This window comes from Mycteria americana, chromosome 1 (assembly GCF_035582795.1).
Source record: "Mycteria americana isolate JAX WOST 10 ecotype Jacksonville Zoo and Gardens chromosome 1, USCA_MyAme_1.0, whole genome shotgun sequence".
NCBI classification, from domain to species: Eukaryota; Metazoa; Chordata; class Aves; order Ciconiiformes; family Ciconiidae; genus Mycteria; species Mycteria americana.
This window is the reverse complement of record NC_134365.1, coordinates 204,871,059-204,888,392: the sequence shown is the minus strand read 5'-3', so window position 1 is coordinate 204,888,392 and position 17,334 is coordinate 204,871,059.

Sequence of the window (17,334 nt, the reverse complement as noted above, 5' to 3'; positions counted from 1 at the left end):
CTTTATTACACCTCTTTCTTTCTGCTCCTTGTAGCACTTTCAGATATCATCTCCCAATAACTGCAACAGGGAGAAAGAACATAGAACCGTTCTGATACTAGTGTTATTTTCTTGGGCTGAAAAATCCCCATGCAAACTTCAGGTTCAATATCTCCACCTAATTTGTCATTTGTATTTGCTGTGTTAATTAAGCAACCCATAGAAATTCCACACAACACAGTCTGGTAGGAGCTTGTGTCCAGGCTGGATTGCCTGGAGCCTGGATAACGAAGCAGCCCTGCTGGCACGACACGTTCATTAATAGCTTGTGTGCTGAAGCTAAGTGAAAAAAAAAAACAATAAAATCGTAGCCTGACAGGAAAGAAAAGTAGGACAAATTACCAGTATCTGTGTTACTAATGCAACCCACTGCCCTGAGCAAGACAGGCACGGTACCCTGTGTTGCTCTGGTGGGACCAGCCAGGGTCCTCTTGCAGCTGCCCAGTGCTGGCATGCCTCTCCCACACTCTTCCTCCAGCACTTCTGTGCTCGTATGCATATGAATATGATAACCCTGGAGACATTTCCTTTTCCTTATCTAGAGCAACTTCCTAGCAAATTGTGAGGTTCCCAATTCCAATGCACTTATCATCTCTCCTACCTTACCCTGTGCTGCCAGGCTGGTTTTTGTGTAAATGGACTTTGACTTATAAGTCAGTTTTACGTACGTCCTAAAAGATCCAGAATGCACACTGATTTTGCTGTCCAGTAAGCATGAAACGAGCAAGTCAGCTTAACGAGCACATTTCTTATGGATAAACTCAGTTTAAAAAAAAGAACACCTGTCTACTGTTCACTTACCTCAAACTGTGCTAAGCCCTGCTTAAACTTCTTAGGACCACTATACCAAGTCTTTCTTGTAATGGGGATTAAGGACCATTAGTTCACTATTTGTCCACCAACAGAATGATGGCAAAAAGATATAAGCACCTGGAATTGCTCCAGGTTATCAAGAACAATTCTGCAGTTGTGCAGGGAGGGTTTGGTCGGTACCCACAAAACTCAGTTTTCCCCAATCTCTTTCACCTCTTTGTGCCTCTCTTTCTTTGGGTTGTAAGCTGTTCAGGCCAGGCACAATCTTACTATGTATATAAGGTGTCTAGTGTAGGAGCTTACCTAGAGCCTCAGACTACGCTGAATAGCTGTGGGATTTCTGGTTTTGCATCCCTCCCCAAGGCTTTTCATGTGAACTCCAACAGCTCTGACAAGAAGAGATGTTATGTCTCAGGAGATCTTACCTTTGACTAAGGCATCTGCATCTTTTTAAACTCCTGGATAATTTTTCTAACCACCATCCTGAACGTTGAATGTTAGGTTGATGCAATTTTCAATGAGTGAGTTGGAAATGCCTCAAAAATACAGGATTTATAATAGGAGTGAGCCAAAGACCACAAAATGGCCACAGAGCAGCCATTACGGAGTCATGTGCCTCCAGCATTATTTTTCATGCAAAGGGAGTAATATATTTTAAGTCAGCCACAACAGCTACAAGAACCTGAGTCATTCCTTTGCACAGGAGGAATAAATTACGTTAGGAAGCAAAAAGTGCTGAGGCTTCTTAATGTAAAAACTTAACTGATAGCTTAGTGCAAGTCCTTTTTAGGTGATGCTGTCCTGAACAGCATAGAAAAAGCAAGTTGAGAGCTAGTATTGTCTACGGACTTGCTGGGAAATCTTTATTGCTGGGCTGCAGCCTACATGTTAGGCAACCCACAATGGCTTGCTCAAAAAGCTGGTGGAAAAGAGGCATCTCCAGCTCCTCAGATTGAATGTCTGATAGTTATTTCTTTCTGCAATCTTTACTTAAGTGTCTAAAGAAACTCCTCTTAGTACAGTTTCACAAAGAATGATTGTCCAAATGAAGATTTACAAAAAAGAAAATGAGATTTTATTTTATTTTGGAAAATCGCATTAAAAGAAGCTAGACTGTATCTCATGCCGGGGAGAGGCAGCCTTTGTCATACCTAACCACACTGTTAAAATCAGTAATTAATGGAGAAAAAGTATTTCAGAGACACTATGATCTGTAGGTTCAGATTAATTAGGACAACACTTTAATAATTCAATGGTAAGATGTGCCACCTTTGGAACCAAAATAACCAAAAGTGGGTGTTTGCAAGATCAGCAACTACCCCAAACTTATTTCCTTCTGGTTGTATTAAGGCAGCAAGCAGACTTAACGCAATCACAATTTTCTCTACAAGGCCTAAAGCCACCTCAGTTAGGCAGACTGATTCCCAGAAGCATACCCTGAAGAGGAGAGAGGACTCTGCAGAAGAATATTTCACCCCAAAATTAGAAGAGATGACTCAGACCTGTTCAAAACTCTTTTGTCTCTCCTAATCTTTGTCCTGATACTGATCAAGGGTGAAACTAAGAGGGAAAGCGTTCACTCTCGGCCTCTTCTCTCAATTGCTCTTCCAACTTTTCCTTTTCCTTCTTATTTTCAAACACCATTTTTGTACTTTCTCTGAGCAGCCTCAGCAAGCTCAGCCAGCATATTTTCAGGGCCATCGGAGCTGCTCCTTCATCCCCTCTGATCAACTTTCCCAGCACTCCTACAGCATCTTTAGCTTTTGTGCCATGCCTCTCTTTCGGGATTAGCTTCCCTTCAGGTTGGCAGGATCGCCTATCACAGAAGCAATATCACCACCAAAACTATTAATCATGGCTCTGCCACAGGTAGGAGCACACATTAGGCTATAACTAGAGGCAGGCAGACAAACAAGGTTATTTTATTAGCAAGTTTCAGCTAAAGGCTGGACGTCACTCGACTGGATGATTACAACAATTCCTTCTGACTTCCAAATTACACAGAGTAAAAGAGCATTATTTTCAAGAGGCTGTGTCCAGCAGCACTGTGGGAAGCACGTGATGATGGAATACGTACCTGGAAGTGTCCTTTTGCTTTATGTGGTTCTGGCTGTACCACAACATACATCACCTAGTTCTGCCTTAAACCTTGGAGTTTTATTGCTTCTCCTGCTTGGTATGTGCAGCAGTTTCCCTTGGGTTTTCCACTCATTTTCTCCTTGGCTATGAGTCAGTAGGTGCTGGAGCTGTGGATGCTGGAGGTTTCCACCACTGGAAACAAACCCCAAGGTACATTCTGCCCTCAGCCTAATACCATGCTGGGGCCCAAACATGCCGTGGTGCAGCGTCATTATGAAAGCGATGGCAGTGAGATCTGTTGTCATAAAATTGAGACCCCCCACACAGAAGCCTTGTAATTAAGGAATAAAAAGAGGCAATGAGTCATTACATTCGGTGCTGTGAGAGTTTTAGGAAAGGATGTTTTCTGTAACTCATGGAAATAACACACGACCTTTGACATGACTATTTTTTTTTTCTTTTATTGTTAGCAGATGTCATTGCAGTCAAGGGAAGCAGGATACCATATGGCCGCTGTTTTAAGGAAGTCGTTTAATTAAGTCCATGCCTTGGATACCATATACTTAGAGCCTTCAGGAATGCCAGTCAACTATAAAGCAGTCTTCAAATATCTCAGATGCTCGCAGGTTCAGCCAGCGGCGAGGCTGAGAGTGTATCCCAGACACACACACACAGACAGGACGCTGACACGGGCTGCCACGCAGACCGCCACAGACAGCATGGCCTTTGCCAGCACTCCCACAAGCACCAACAGCGCCCGCATACAGGCTCCGATAGCTCAGTCCCAGCCCTCCAGCTGGTCCTCCAGTCCCCCGCCCAGCTGGCCAGGAGCGATGCTGGCTAGTGAGAACACACATGACTTCACTCTCCAGGTTGACAAGCACTTCCACATTCACAGGTCCCTCAGATGTCAGCACAGCCCCTGAGTCCACCTAAGGCCCACGTCTGAACCTGCCCCCCCTTACCCCATACGCAGGTCTCTTCCTACCCACTGACTTGCCCAGCTTGATGCTCACTAGCAAAACAGATGCGTACACTCACATGCTCGTGTCACAGGCACCCCACACCCACCGACCCCTCGACTATCAGCACAGGCTCTCAGTCCACCTAACATCCATGCCCAGACCCCAGGACCCTTTACCCAGCCACTGGCTCAGACCTCGAGTCTTTCCAGAGGCAGGTCTCCTCCAGCTAGTCCAGTTCAAAACTTGCTGGCAAACATGTGCACATATGCACACAGGATTAAATTCACCAGGGGAATATTAACACACCCAGGTTTTTCCAGTTGCTGGCATTTAGGCCATTCAGTCTGGAGCCAGGGGCTCTTCTCAGTCCTTTGAACAATGGTTAAAAAGAAGAAAGACTTTTCTGCAAATGTAGGCAATCATGAATCCACAACCAAACTCCTGGCCTCTACAGCTGTATGTTACTTTTAAAACATCTTATATTTCCTTCTGTATTTTCACATAGTATTAAACTGCTGCAATTGGTATACTAAAAACATCTTCTGGAAGTGTTTATTTTTGTTTGGGTTCTTGCAGTGCATCCAGAAATATGAGCCACGAGGAACACTAGATCCTCCAAAAATACATATCCTATCTGAAATAACGGGGCCACTGTCAACAGAGGAGTCCAGAGCTCCATGCCAGCAACTCTTCTTGGTTGTGTTCAGCACGAGTACAGAGCTGGAGCTGCCCTGCCCCTGGGATTCCTGCCAGTATCTGATGACTTGACTGAAAACACTGTGCTACCCACAACAGCGTGAAACAAGAGATTTCACCTGTGCAGAGGCCTGTACCAGGGAAAGCAACAAATGTCCACCTGAAGCCATTAAATACAACTGTTAGTAAAAGTCAGCAGGAATTAAAGACAGTAGGACTTACCAGTCAGATGAAGAGGCTACTGATGTAACCTAGGGAATACGTAGCACTATTTGTGTAAGAAGCACGTGAGAACTGGAGCTCAGCAGAACACAACTGACTAGTTAAAATTTGGTCTAATTGGGGCAGGGGGGAAGCCACAAAAAGGTATGCTGCTCTTCCCGTGTTCTTTTCATTAAGGGCAGGGGGACAAGGACCAAGAGGGGGGTGACTGCTGCTGTCCAATCTTCATCCTTTGTTCTTTTCTATCATCTCTGGTATGTGACCATCTTCTTTTTACATCAAAGGCAGCAGAACTACACTCCAGTAGCATCAAGTGGTGCTACACACAGTGCCTCATCCTGTCTTGAGCAAAATGGTCTTTTGATGTCCTTCATCTTGACTGAGGATTTGAACACAAGTTCAAAATCATTTCCTTTCTGCCAAAATTACCTCCTTGCTGTTCTTCACACTTTCAGGGCTTTACAAATCATATATGCTAAACCTAATAACCACATGACATTTAATGGCATCATAGGAATCACCTGGATCCTAGTGCTACATGAGACCAAAGAGATGGATTGAATAGTGGAATGAACCAACATTTTCAGGGTTTCATCATCCTCATATCATAGGCTGCTTATGGAAGTATCACATACGAGTTACAGAATCATTAAAATTCCACATATATCATATCTATTGCTCTCTCTGTAGGCCACTCAAAGAAAAAAATAGTCTTGAGAAATTTTCAAAATCTTTTTTTTTTTCTTTACCCATGTGTATCTCCCTTAGATATTTACTTGCTTTCTTTCCAGTTCCAAGGTATGGCTTAGAAGAGTGCAGGTCCCTGGGTTCTCTTTAGCCTGCTTTTTGAAACATGTTTTTCTTCTGCAAGTCCTCTGGGATGCTGCCCAATGCCTTTGACTTCTGAAATATAAGCACTAGTTTATGTGAAAACTTACCCTCAATTTTTAGGGGCTGGCTGCAGTTAGGATCCTGTGCCTTCAGAAAGAGGAGCCCTCAGTTCTCCCCGCAGTCCCCACCTCTCATTAGAGCATTAAACTATATTAACAAGCATTAAATATTCAATATGTGAAACATATTAAACTTCCCCATCTTTAATAAGACACAGTTTGGCTAATATCTTCAAACAAGGAAATTTAATACTATCCTGATGGCTGCTGCAAGACTCACAGTAGAAAAGTTATAGTCTATAGGATACAACTCCTGTATAGGAGAAAAAAATCATGACAATAGTTTTCTGCATAAAAATATAGGCTACAATCCAGCCTTCCTGGATCTGAGTTTCTACAATGCTGTTTCACATGTCTACATGAGGCAGGTGTCTGAGCTCCCGTTACAGTCCACGGAGAGCCAGCCAGGACATGGCTTGGAGGCCGCTCCAAGACACGTTTTTGGCTCATCCCAAAAACACCACCCACACTCAGTGGGCTGAATCACACTCTTGACTCCAATAACTGTACTGACTGTAACAGGAGTTTAGACACCTTCGCTATAGCAGGAGGGCTAAATCACCCCCCTAAATTTAAAGTAAGATATATTCTACTACTTGCATCTCATCATTGTGTAGTGAAAAGCCTACACTTTTTACTACATTTCCTAGTGAAACTGCAGAATTCATTTCCAAGCAAATTCTGAAGGTTATAGAAGTGAAGGCTGAGGGTTACTTGCCAGCAAGGGTAAGGCTGTCTTGGGTGGCTTCTTAGAGGAGGAAAGGTAAACTGCTCAATGGAAAAACTGGACTCAAGAGAGATATAAGGGGTCTTGGTTGAAATGCATCTACAGTCCATAATTGCATATCAGGTTCTCTTCCAGAGGATGCTGATGGGCATTTGAAAGAAGTTTCTTTCCACGTATGGACACCGCACATACAAAGTTTCAAGCAGTTCTGTGATTTAGTTGGGAACAAACACAGACAAGTACTGAGGTATTCAGACCTTCACTACCTCTCATTGATGCCTGCCTTGGAAAGAATATGTAAATTGTTTCAGTACTGAAGCAATTTCTCCTCTAAGGGGGCTTGTCCCAACAGATGGAAGAAAGATGTTTGAAGATGCAGATGCAGAAGAACCGCAGCTCTTTTTTTTTTAATTCCCAAAGGCCATTTTTCTGTGATACTACAAAGCTTGTCAAAGGTGACAAGAAAGTACTGTAGGACTCCTGTCTGCCTACGGTAGCTATTAAGCATAAACTGTCACAGATGAGGATTTTTTCCCCCCAGCAGTGTGGAAGGAAAGAGAAAAGTTTCATTAAAAAATGCAGTTATTTGAGTATCTCTTTTTGGAAACAGATGTGGATTACTTGATTATAGGCAGAGGGCACAGAGATGACTTTCAGGATCTGAACATTCTGCCTCTTGTGGCAATGCATTTTATCTGCTTCGGGGAATTTGAGACTAAAAAAGGGGCCTCATGGCCACAAGAGGGTGCAAAATTACCCAGCACAAAGAGCAGGTTTTGTGCACTTCAAAACCTTTCTGCTGCACAAATCACCACGAGAACAGTGAAAATTATACTCTTTTTCTTGGGCACTAAAGCTCCATCTGAAAGAACTTTTTCACAGATGAATTTTATTTGGACTGCATAACGACAGAAAACTCAAAGTAGAAATACTGCAAGTTTTGCTCAGAGGGAAAGGTAACTTTTTAAGGAAGTGTGAAGATTCCCATGGCAAGAATGTAAAAAAAATTATTCTTCTTGAAAGTTTGCTTAATTTTTTTTTTTTCTTAAAAAGGTGCTTGACAAAAGGAACAAAGCTATGGGCCATACGTCTAGGCAATTTTACACATACTGTAACATTATACTATACTTGAAAGTCTCTGTAAATATTTATTAGCCTGTGGTAATAGTATTTTTGCATCTCCCCCAAATACTCCAAACCATGCAGATAGTTTCTTGTTGATTTTTCAGAGATTGGCACGCATGCAAGTTATCAAACATTTTCTTCTACCTCTTCTTTCCATGTTCTTGACTTGACTATTATCACCTTAATTGTGTTTAGCATCTGGTCAAAATTAATCTTTTTTTACAAAGTTAGAAGCCAAAATTACTTCATCTATCTTTTGCACCATCAGTTATTTGTTGTTCTTCCTAACTCAGCAATGATGCCATGCTTTCATTGCCTTACTCTTAGTGTAGGTGTAGAAGCTTCTCTTCTTGTCTTTTATGACCCGACAAGTCACTAGATCCACTTCGCATCTTAGCCCTTCTGATTTTATCCCTACACATTCCTATTATGTCCTTATGTAGATCTCTCATAGTTTTCCTTCCCATAAATTAGAAGTGGATTATCATCCCTCTCATTAAACGTTGCCTGTGCTGACCACATCTGAGCAGGAAGGACTACGCCGTGTTAAGTGGCAACTCCCACAGGCTCTAATCTTTCTGTGGCTCATTCCTCATTAGCAAAATGGGAGTGAAAAGTATGAGTTTTCCTCTGCTCTGAGGGTTTTTTTTGGCTAGAGCTTGAACTCTTTATGATATGGGTGGCCTAGTTATGTGACTGGGCAATAGCCAGCACAACAGCCGATTTGGTCTGCAGTATGCTGATAGCAATATAATATTCATAAATTCTAAATCATAATGTGTTTGTTGTATTTGAGAAACAGTTTCAAAATACCAGTGCTAATACTATTCCTTTCCCATTACAATGGGTAGAAAAATATACCAAACAGAGACCTATGACAGTATTTTTCTGTTAACAGTTCTCAGTCTTCACTACAGGCTGCAGATACCCAACTCTTCTAAGCAACCAAATATTCCCAAGTTCAAACACTATGAACATTTGCTAACTTCCAACTTCAGGACCAGCTTGTTCAAATCTAAAAGATTCTTTCCCATCTCCAAACTCTGTCTACATATTTTTATATTCCCCGTTTTAAATAATAATCCATCAGGAAGAAGTCCTTCGTAAGGATCAACCCCCTCTTTATGACTACTTGTTGCACTGGCCATTCATGGCTGCTAGAGAGAAATACAGTCAACTTCTGCCCACTACAAGCAATAAGCTGGTCTTAAAATACAGCAAGACGAGGGATCTGTGCCCCAGCATAGCAGTGAGAAGGATTTTGCCCAGAAGCGTGACTGCTCATTACCTTTACCACAAAAGAGATCTCTCCAGCTTCAAAGGGCTGGAGAGAGAATGAATCCCACCAGTGACTATCAGTGGGGACTATGAATCAGTGGGAGAGTCAGACCTTGATATCTCCAAACAAAATAAAACTCTGAATTAATTAATTTCTTTAATCAAAGAATTGAAAAGAATCAAAATTTTCTGCCAGGCATGCTGTCAAACTGACAAAGTGACTCAGCAAGCAAAATAATTGGTCTGTAATGTGATTATATTTGGGGATTCAGGTTGGGGTTTAGACATGCTGTTAAAGACTAAACTGAAATAACAGATTTAACACAAAGTTGTCAGGCCTGCAGTTTTAAAAGGTCCTGCTGTCTGTCATTAAACAAGTGGGAAGTCAGTGCAAAAAATAATCGGCTGCTGTGTCACCACACCACGGCTTCGTTAGTAAATATCCTTAATAAGCTGATCCAGATGTGGAACACGCTCCCTGAGAAGGTGAGGGTGATCACATTTAGGTTATTCCCCAAGACCTGTCCTCTTGCATAAGGTTTTTCCTTTAGAACAGGGAACGATCAATAACCACACACCCCATCTCCAATAAACAGACCCTGTCGCCAAGATCCCCACCTATGAGGAAAGGCAATAGCACAGATCTCCGAGGACTCCCCAGGATCAGGCAGTGCCAGTCTACTTAACTAAGAGGAATTCACAAACAGAGATGCTAAGCATGGTGCCACGCGGGAGAAGCATTCTTGCTGGCACCCTCAAATTAGCAGACGTACTGCAGGCAACGTCTTACAGGAAAAAAACCACGCAAGGAAAACTGCGCAGCCAGAAATCTTCTGTGAGTCTAAAACACATTAACCAGAAGTTGTACAAAGATGACTGTGTTACTCAAGTAATATGTATAGGCTAATTTAAGAGAACGAAACATCACAATTTTATTGCCCTAAATAATGCAGCTATATGTGCAAAACACCACAGGACTGGTAGTGACAGAACTGAGGAATCACCTGATTATAAAAGCAAAGGAAACTATATAAGCAGTGGAGAAACTAAGATTTCTTTTAACAAAAGCATTTATTAAGAAATGTTGTATTGTTATTAGCAAAATACTGGTTAATGGAATGGTCTTTCATGTAGGGGGACCTTAAGCTAGAGTTTTCCAGTTAAAAGGAATTCATTGCTGGATGTATACGGTCACTGACAATTTTTTTCCCCAAAGTAATCATACTGAATTTGGCCTCCTTCAGTATAAAACTGATTCCTGGATTATTTCTTCATTTTCCTGTGAAACAGCAGAGCAAGGCTACAGGAAGCGATGGGATGTTCTGTGTCTGTAAGTCACACTGGAAACCCTTATAGATGCTTTTTTGCCCCCACATTGATGGCTAGCTGTTGCCTGACTTCTTGCCTCTTTGTATCATGAGTCATACTCTATTCCCAAGCAGCATCAGTTCCCGCTACTGGGAAAAAAAAAAAAAAAAAAAAAAAAAAGATGCCACTTTTATTTTCCATTGCTTGTTTCCTGTAAAATTGCAATTGTTTATAGCTTTTCTGGATCTCTGCTAATCACTTTTTGTTTATACTTACAAACCTGTGTAAGTTGTTTGTAATATGGACAGTCAAGACCAATGCTTGTGGATCAGTCCCCTGGCATCGGTGACAAAAATATCCCTTTCCTAATCCTATGTTCCTGTGACAAAGTAACCGAACTGTCAAGCAACGGAGGCTTGCAAGTTCCCTAGAACCCACAGGCAATGGGCAACGGGGGACTCTGAGGGTGATTTAGTGCATTCCACTGCTCTAAAACAGCGTCACCCCACCCGTGCTGTTCCCCACAAATGCTCTTCAGCCTGTTCTCAAAATCTCCAGATCCCAGAGCTGTGCAGCCCAGAGCAGGGTATGCTACTCCACCTCAGGCACTGCCACCACTGGCTAGAGAAGACAAATCACACACGTTCACATATGCTGGTATAACACACACTAAGCAAATTAAGAAAGCTGCAACTATTGTCAGCGTTACCTGTCTGGGTTACAACAGGCCATCTATTTGCAACATGGATGTGTTTTGCTCATCTTTCAGCATCTTGCTTCCAGTCCCTCTGAGTTTTTTCAGATTAAAAAAAAAAAAAAAAAAAAATCTCTTTTTCAGAGAGTCCCTAGTCTCCTTGAATGCAAGCATATCCCATACTAATTTCATTCTGGTTTTGCTTTTGTGGCTCTCCCTGTAGAGCCCTTGCAGACTAAGGTTGCAGGTACCAGTGGGAAGGCAATGGTGCCACTGATGCCTGGTCTCTAACACAAAGCAAGCCAGCATTCTGCCACCAGATGGCCAAACACCTCACAAACTAGCCCCTGCCTTCTAGTTTAGAAGAAACCCTTATCACCATATTATATTTTCACATCTCTGATACCTTAAAAATAAGCATTAAAGTTTAAATCACAGCAGTTCACAGAAACCAAATACGATAAACAGCCTCGAAGATGGGTGGGAGAAGTGAGCATCCTCACTGCACAGCAAACTCGCTTCCTACGAATGCTGCGCAACTCTTAAGTGAATCAAGAGCAAGAAAATGGTGAATTGGAGTCCTCACAACCCGCTTGCTTGTCCTCTCTTCCCTGGATTAAAAGACAATCCAGGCTTTCTAGCACTGCTGTTTTGTTAGGCAGGGACTCATTAACCTTTTTAAAGTTAATTATTTAATAAGCCAGAATCATATTACTGTTCTCATCTACCTGTATTCCTGTTTGATTTGTATAAAAATGTACTAAGGAAGACAACTGCACCATTTAACTGCAAGACCGAACTTGTTTTTCATTAGTGGAAAGGAAGACAACAAAATTATCACAGACAGCAGTTCCCACCAAGATTTGATTTGGAAGCTTTGCACAGAAGCTAAAAATAAAAGATTGTGTAGTCATAAATCATATAAAACAGTGTTCATGGACAAGGAGCACTTCAAGGAGGATGTGATCAACTGAAGCGAACGGGATCTCAGGGGTGCACAAGGAGCTGGGATCTGAGAGGACCTTCTGGGCACTCTCAGCAACCCAAAGCCCAAGCGCTGGGTTGGGGCAAGGGATGCACTGAGGCACGGGGGCAAATTCACTCGCTCCAAAGGAACAGCAGTTTCACAGCTGTCAGAGGGAGCTATGTTGGTCAAAGCCTTCAGACATATGAAGTTAATGTTTGTAAAGAGCTGTGAAGACGAAAGGCCTGAGGATTAAGATTTCGTTGGAGGGCTTCACTCTTTTTTTCAGTTTTAAACAAAGTTTTTAAAAGGTTTCCTACTCAGTAGGAAATATAAAATGCTGTTTATCCACACAGACTTCCTGACAGCTATATACAGAGATGTGAATTCCATATCATGTTTCCGTTCTGATACTGGCCAAAAAATTTTTGCTCTAAAGAAAAAATAACCCAAAAGCTTCCCGCAAAAGACTACACATCAGGAAAACTGGAGAGCTGGTTCACAGAAATCTCTCAAGAAGCATGTGCTGTTTGTAAAGAGATAATAGCCAAATTCTCTGTCCACTTTCTGCCTTCAAAATAATATTAAGTTGTTTAGGGCTTTTAAGATCCTGACTCTATGTTGTCATTACAGATAACATTTTCCCCAGAGTTCTCAGGAACAGCCAGCAGTATATAGTTTTAAATTCAACCAACCTGTTTGGAAATCACTGCAAGTACTCATGGCACATAATTTCAACCAAGTCTCAAAACTTCTGCTGGGTCATGGTCCTCTCGCTATCTGCCAATAGCCAAGGGCAAAGAAAGTAGGTAATTTTCCCCAAGCCTAGTATGGGCCAAACTAGGACCCAACCTCAAGCTTTCCACATCTGCTTTACATGGGCAGTTGCTTTCCACTCACTCTAAATGCAGTTGGCTAGAAACACTAAATATGGGAATACCACATTCATTTTCAACACATAATAAGCAACGAGAGAGAACTGCTGAGAACATCAGCCACAAAGTTTAATTCAGTAAGTTGTTTCAATAAAGCTGAGCCATTTCACCAAAATACATTGATTTTGACCAAGTTTTCTTTGCTGACAGACTAAAGTTCAGTGCTCTGATCACTTCTGACTAGAGAGAAGAAAACCCAAGAAAAAGAAACCTCCAATTTCTGGCTGTAAAATCACTATTCAGCATAGAGGTACCTTGCAACATTTGAAAGATTCCTTGCATCCACGTGGAGCAAAGACAAATGCTATACAGGGACAGCCACACTGATGGCTACACCTCCATCAAGTGCTCTCTTGGCTAAGAGTCAGATGTTTGTCAAATTTAGACTGCTTTTACGTAATAAAATTAATAATAGAAGGTATTGGTCCCTAACCAACACAGTCACTAGAGCCTAGTGAATGATTCAATTAACCCATCAGGTCACCTACAGTAGCATAAAAGGAATCACTCTCTAAGGCTCCATTAACTTTCTTGATTAGGCCAACACTGCCTATTTTGTGAACTTAGACACACAGCTCACAGGTGGACACAAAAGTGTTTTAATGCTGTGCTGAATCCCACCTGCAGTGTGTAAAAAAGACTTCTTCCCATTTCAAGAATACTCACGAACAGCAACAGATGGAAACAGAAGTGTTGCTTTGCAGCAAAGGGGCACTCGCTTAAGTCCGAGATGGAGAATCTAGCGCATCCTAAAGCTGCTGAAATGTAGTGACAGTCTTTAAAGGGAGAAAAACAGCTCAGGAATTACAGATTTGCCACCTTACCTTCTGATCCTATATGACTACCAGATTGTCAAATTATGTACAAGTCTGAGTAGAACCTGATGTTCATTCTTCTCCTAGAGCCCTGCAAAAAATATATGTACCTGTATTGGTTTTGGCTGGGATGGAGTTAATTTTCTTCATAGCAGCTCATATAGTGCTGTGCTTTAGATTTGAGACCAAAACAATGCTGATAACACACTAATGTTTCAGCTATTGCTGAGCAGTGTTTGCACAGCATCAAGACCTTCTCCGTTTCTCCCTCTGCCCCCATAGTGAATAGACTGGGAGGGGACACAGCCAGGCAGATGACCTGAATGGGAATGGTATTACAGGAATGTCTGATTTTCAGCCCATTTTTTCCCCATAGAAACACAGAATATAATCCTGGAGTTCATTTCCACCTCACCTTTCCCAGATGCTATCGGGTTCTGACTCTTCTAAAGCCACCCTTTCTATTGCTTTGCTACTTGTGATGCCCACAGCACCCACATCCATAGCAAGAATAATGGTATCAGAAGTTGCAGCAAGTCCATCAGCAACGATAAAAGTGATAGCAGGGAAACAGTACACAAATATTGCAGGGCACACATGGATGTGGCATCAATTTCTAGTTGCCGCAATACAGTATTGCTGCTTAATTTTGATAACTCAGGGGGCTGTAAAAAAAAAAATCATTTAAAAGCTGAAGTAGAATTCAAAATTATCTTAGCAAAATGGAAAAAAATGGTCTATGAAAAGGAAACAAAGTCAACAAAGATAAGAGCAAGAACCTAGACTTGGGCAAAAAATATCCAGCTATAATAGCAAACTGTTGACTTGGGAGCAGGAGAGGCTGTGAAGATTGCAGGGAGTCATGGGCCTTACAATCTCAAACTCTGGTGAAAAAGGCAAAAGCTGCATTGGGGGAAAGGGGGGCGGGGAATGAATAGGAGGATATTCCACCAAGAATGGCAGTAACCCTTTCACATCAGACACACTGATAACACCTCAATGAGATACCATATCTACTCTTGAGACTTCCATCACATCTTTATGAACCAGAGAGACTCCAGAGCACAAAAGAATTATAAGAAGAATAGAAAAAACAACTTACAAGCAAACATTGAAAGAATATGCAGAGTTTAGCCTGAAGACTAGGATTTGGAAAGACAACTTAATTGCAGTCTTTAAACATGTAAAAGGAAGCTCCAAAGAATGAAATAATGTTTCGCACATTCATTACAGACAAGACAATAAATACTGGACTTGAATCATGGACAATTCAGATTAAAGAGTAGGAAGACAAACGTTTAATGATGAAAAGAGTGAATACTGGAATAGGTTGTCCAGGAAGGCTGTGGATTTTCCCTCCTCAGAGATCTTCATAGAGAAAACAGATCTAGGAATGCCACAAACGTAGCTCATCTTGTCTTAAGATCAACTAGATAAAATTATCTCCTGTCCTCCTCTGATTCTATGGATGCCACAAACTGCTTATGAAAGGCTTAAGGTTTACTTAATACATTTCATATATCCGATGTTAGCAGATTAAGTACATGAACAAGTAAAGTTTTAATTCCTTTCATGTCCTTAAAACTACCTCCTCCTCATGATAAGGAACATATTCTGACATCGTTAATGGTGTAAAGCCTAGTGTAACTGTAGTGAAATCATATTAAGTCTCAGCAGTTGTTCTCTAAATTTAATCAATACATATCCTAATACACACAGTCACATGGAGAACCAGAGTGCTGGTACTACTCCAATGAACAGTAGGCATGCCAGTTTTTGTACGTTTTTTACTACGTAACAGTAGCAAACCCTCACTGTCAACCATGGGAGAGGGTGACTCGGGCAAAGATCCGGAATTTTACTACAGACTGGTCAATCTTAGTGGCTGACTGGCAAATATTTGCTAAGTCTTAGCAAGTATTGCTAAGACAATCTACCTAATGAAAGAGCAGCCTGGGTAAGACAATGAAAACTTAATTCCTGCAACAGCAGCCAGGAAAGAAGGGAAGGGGATGGAAAGAGCACAAGGTCACCATTTCTGATTGAATTTGCCCATGCTAACTCTAAACCAAGAGCCTACATACTCATTCCAGTTGGAGATGCCATCATCCACAAAGCCACTATTACTGTCAGTTGTCTTCCTCCACCTCACAGGCAAGTTCTTGGACCTACTGAACTGGGGTCACACATTCAAAGAGTTGTTCAGCACTAAAAGGGAGAACGTTGGAAGAGCTGGAAGAGCTATAATGCTTTCCAACAACTACAAAGCACATGCCTGGGGCTGGCTATAAAAAGCATCTAAAAAGAGACATGAGAGATCAGTTGGTATCCCCAAATGAAGCCTTGTAAACCTGTGACAACAGCAATGGGGAAGCTGTACAGTGATAACTGTGTATTTATGCCACATTAAATACATGTCAGCTCTGTTAGCTGTTCATATCTTGTCTTACAAGTGCTGCTCCAAGCCATTTTCACATAAAATATCAAAATGAAATAAGATCTTAAAATCACAGAGGAAAGAGCTGGGAGAGACTTTGAAAAGTCATCTCGTCCTGTCTCAAGACCAGATAAACTGTACCTGTCTATCATTCCGGATTGATGGGTGACCAGTGGTTGTGCATCAATGACCAGAAATCACAAACCAGAAAATCTTGAAGAAAAATATTGCCCTCAAAGACACTGGTCCATGAAGAATGCCTTCAACTTCACTCTAAAAGGTTAATTACACTTGTGGCTTTCCGCTAAATTCTTGGGTTTTACTGCATGTATGCTCTAAGATACTTGCTTTACAAAAGCTAAAAATTGAAAAAGAATGAATTGATGGATTTTCAACTTTAAGACAGAACTTAAAACAGGTTCATCAGAGCCATTTCAGGCCACCAGCTGCCCTCAGACCACACATACAAAGGCAGATGCAGCTTGGGCATTGTGGAATGAACTTTTTACATCTACCCACACATGAAGAGCTCAGACCGTGCTTTCTCTAACGTAACCAACACACTCATTTCGTGTTCCATGATGTGCCTCTGGGCTCTCTGTGTACAGTGCTTAGGTCACACCTAGGAGGCAGGACACCAGGGTGGGTAAAGATGCTTGTAGTTAAAGATGTCCTGCAATTATGCAGTCCTTTTAAAACATAGTTCTAGTACTTCACAGATGCTTTATCATAAGTCTCAAAATAAAGAGACACAGCTGGGGAGTTGTGCAAGATTGATCATTGAGCAGGATACAATGTTTAAAACTACAAATTCATCAACTTCTACAATGACAGGTAACTTTTCCAAAGATTTCCCTGGGACAATCCTGGGATTGTATTATTAGCTTTAAAATCCGGGACCTGAAGAAAGCTTAAATGTTCCTTTAGAACCAACTTCCAGTGGTTCTTAACTTGGTGGTAAAATTTACACTAGCTTGCCTGTAAAGGGTGTAGCAGCATGACTTTCGTGCATGTTACCCTTCCGACTCACTTTTAACAACAAACAAATGCAACATCTGAAAAAGTAATGTTACCACACAGCTACATCAATATGCACATGAGAATTATGATGTTAGCAAGCCTGGATTTTTAAAGTCTGTTCCTTCATGCTGGATTAGGCTGCCTTGATTTGTAAGGGCTAAAAATGGCACTTTTAGCTAGGATATTAAGGATCTTGTTTCCAAAACAGCTACGCTTAAAGTAAAAGTATAGCAGCCTGTGTCTCCACATATTTTCATCCAGCAGTCC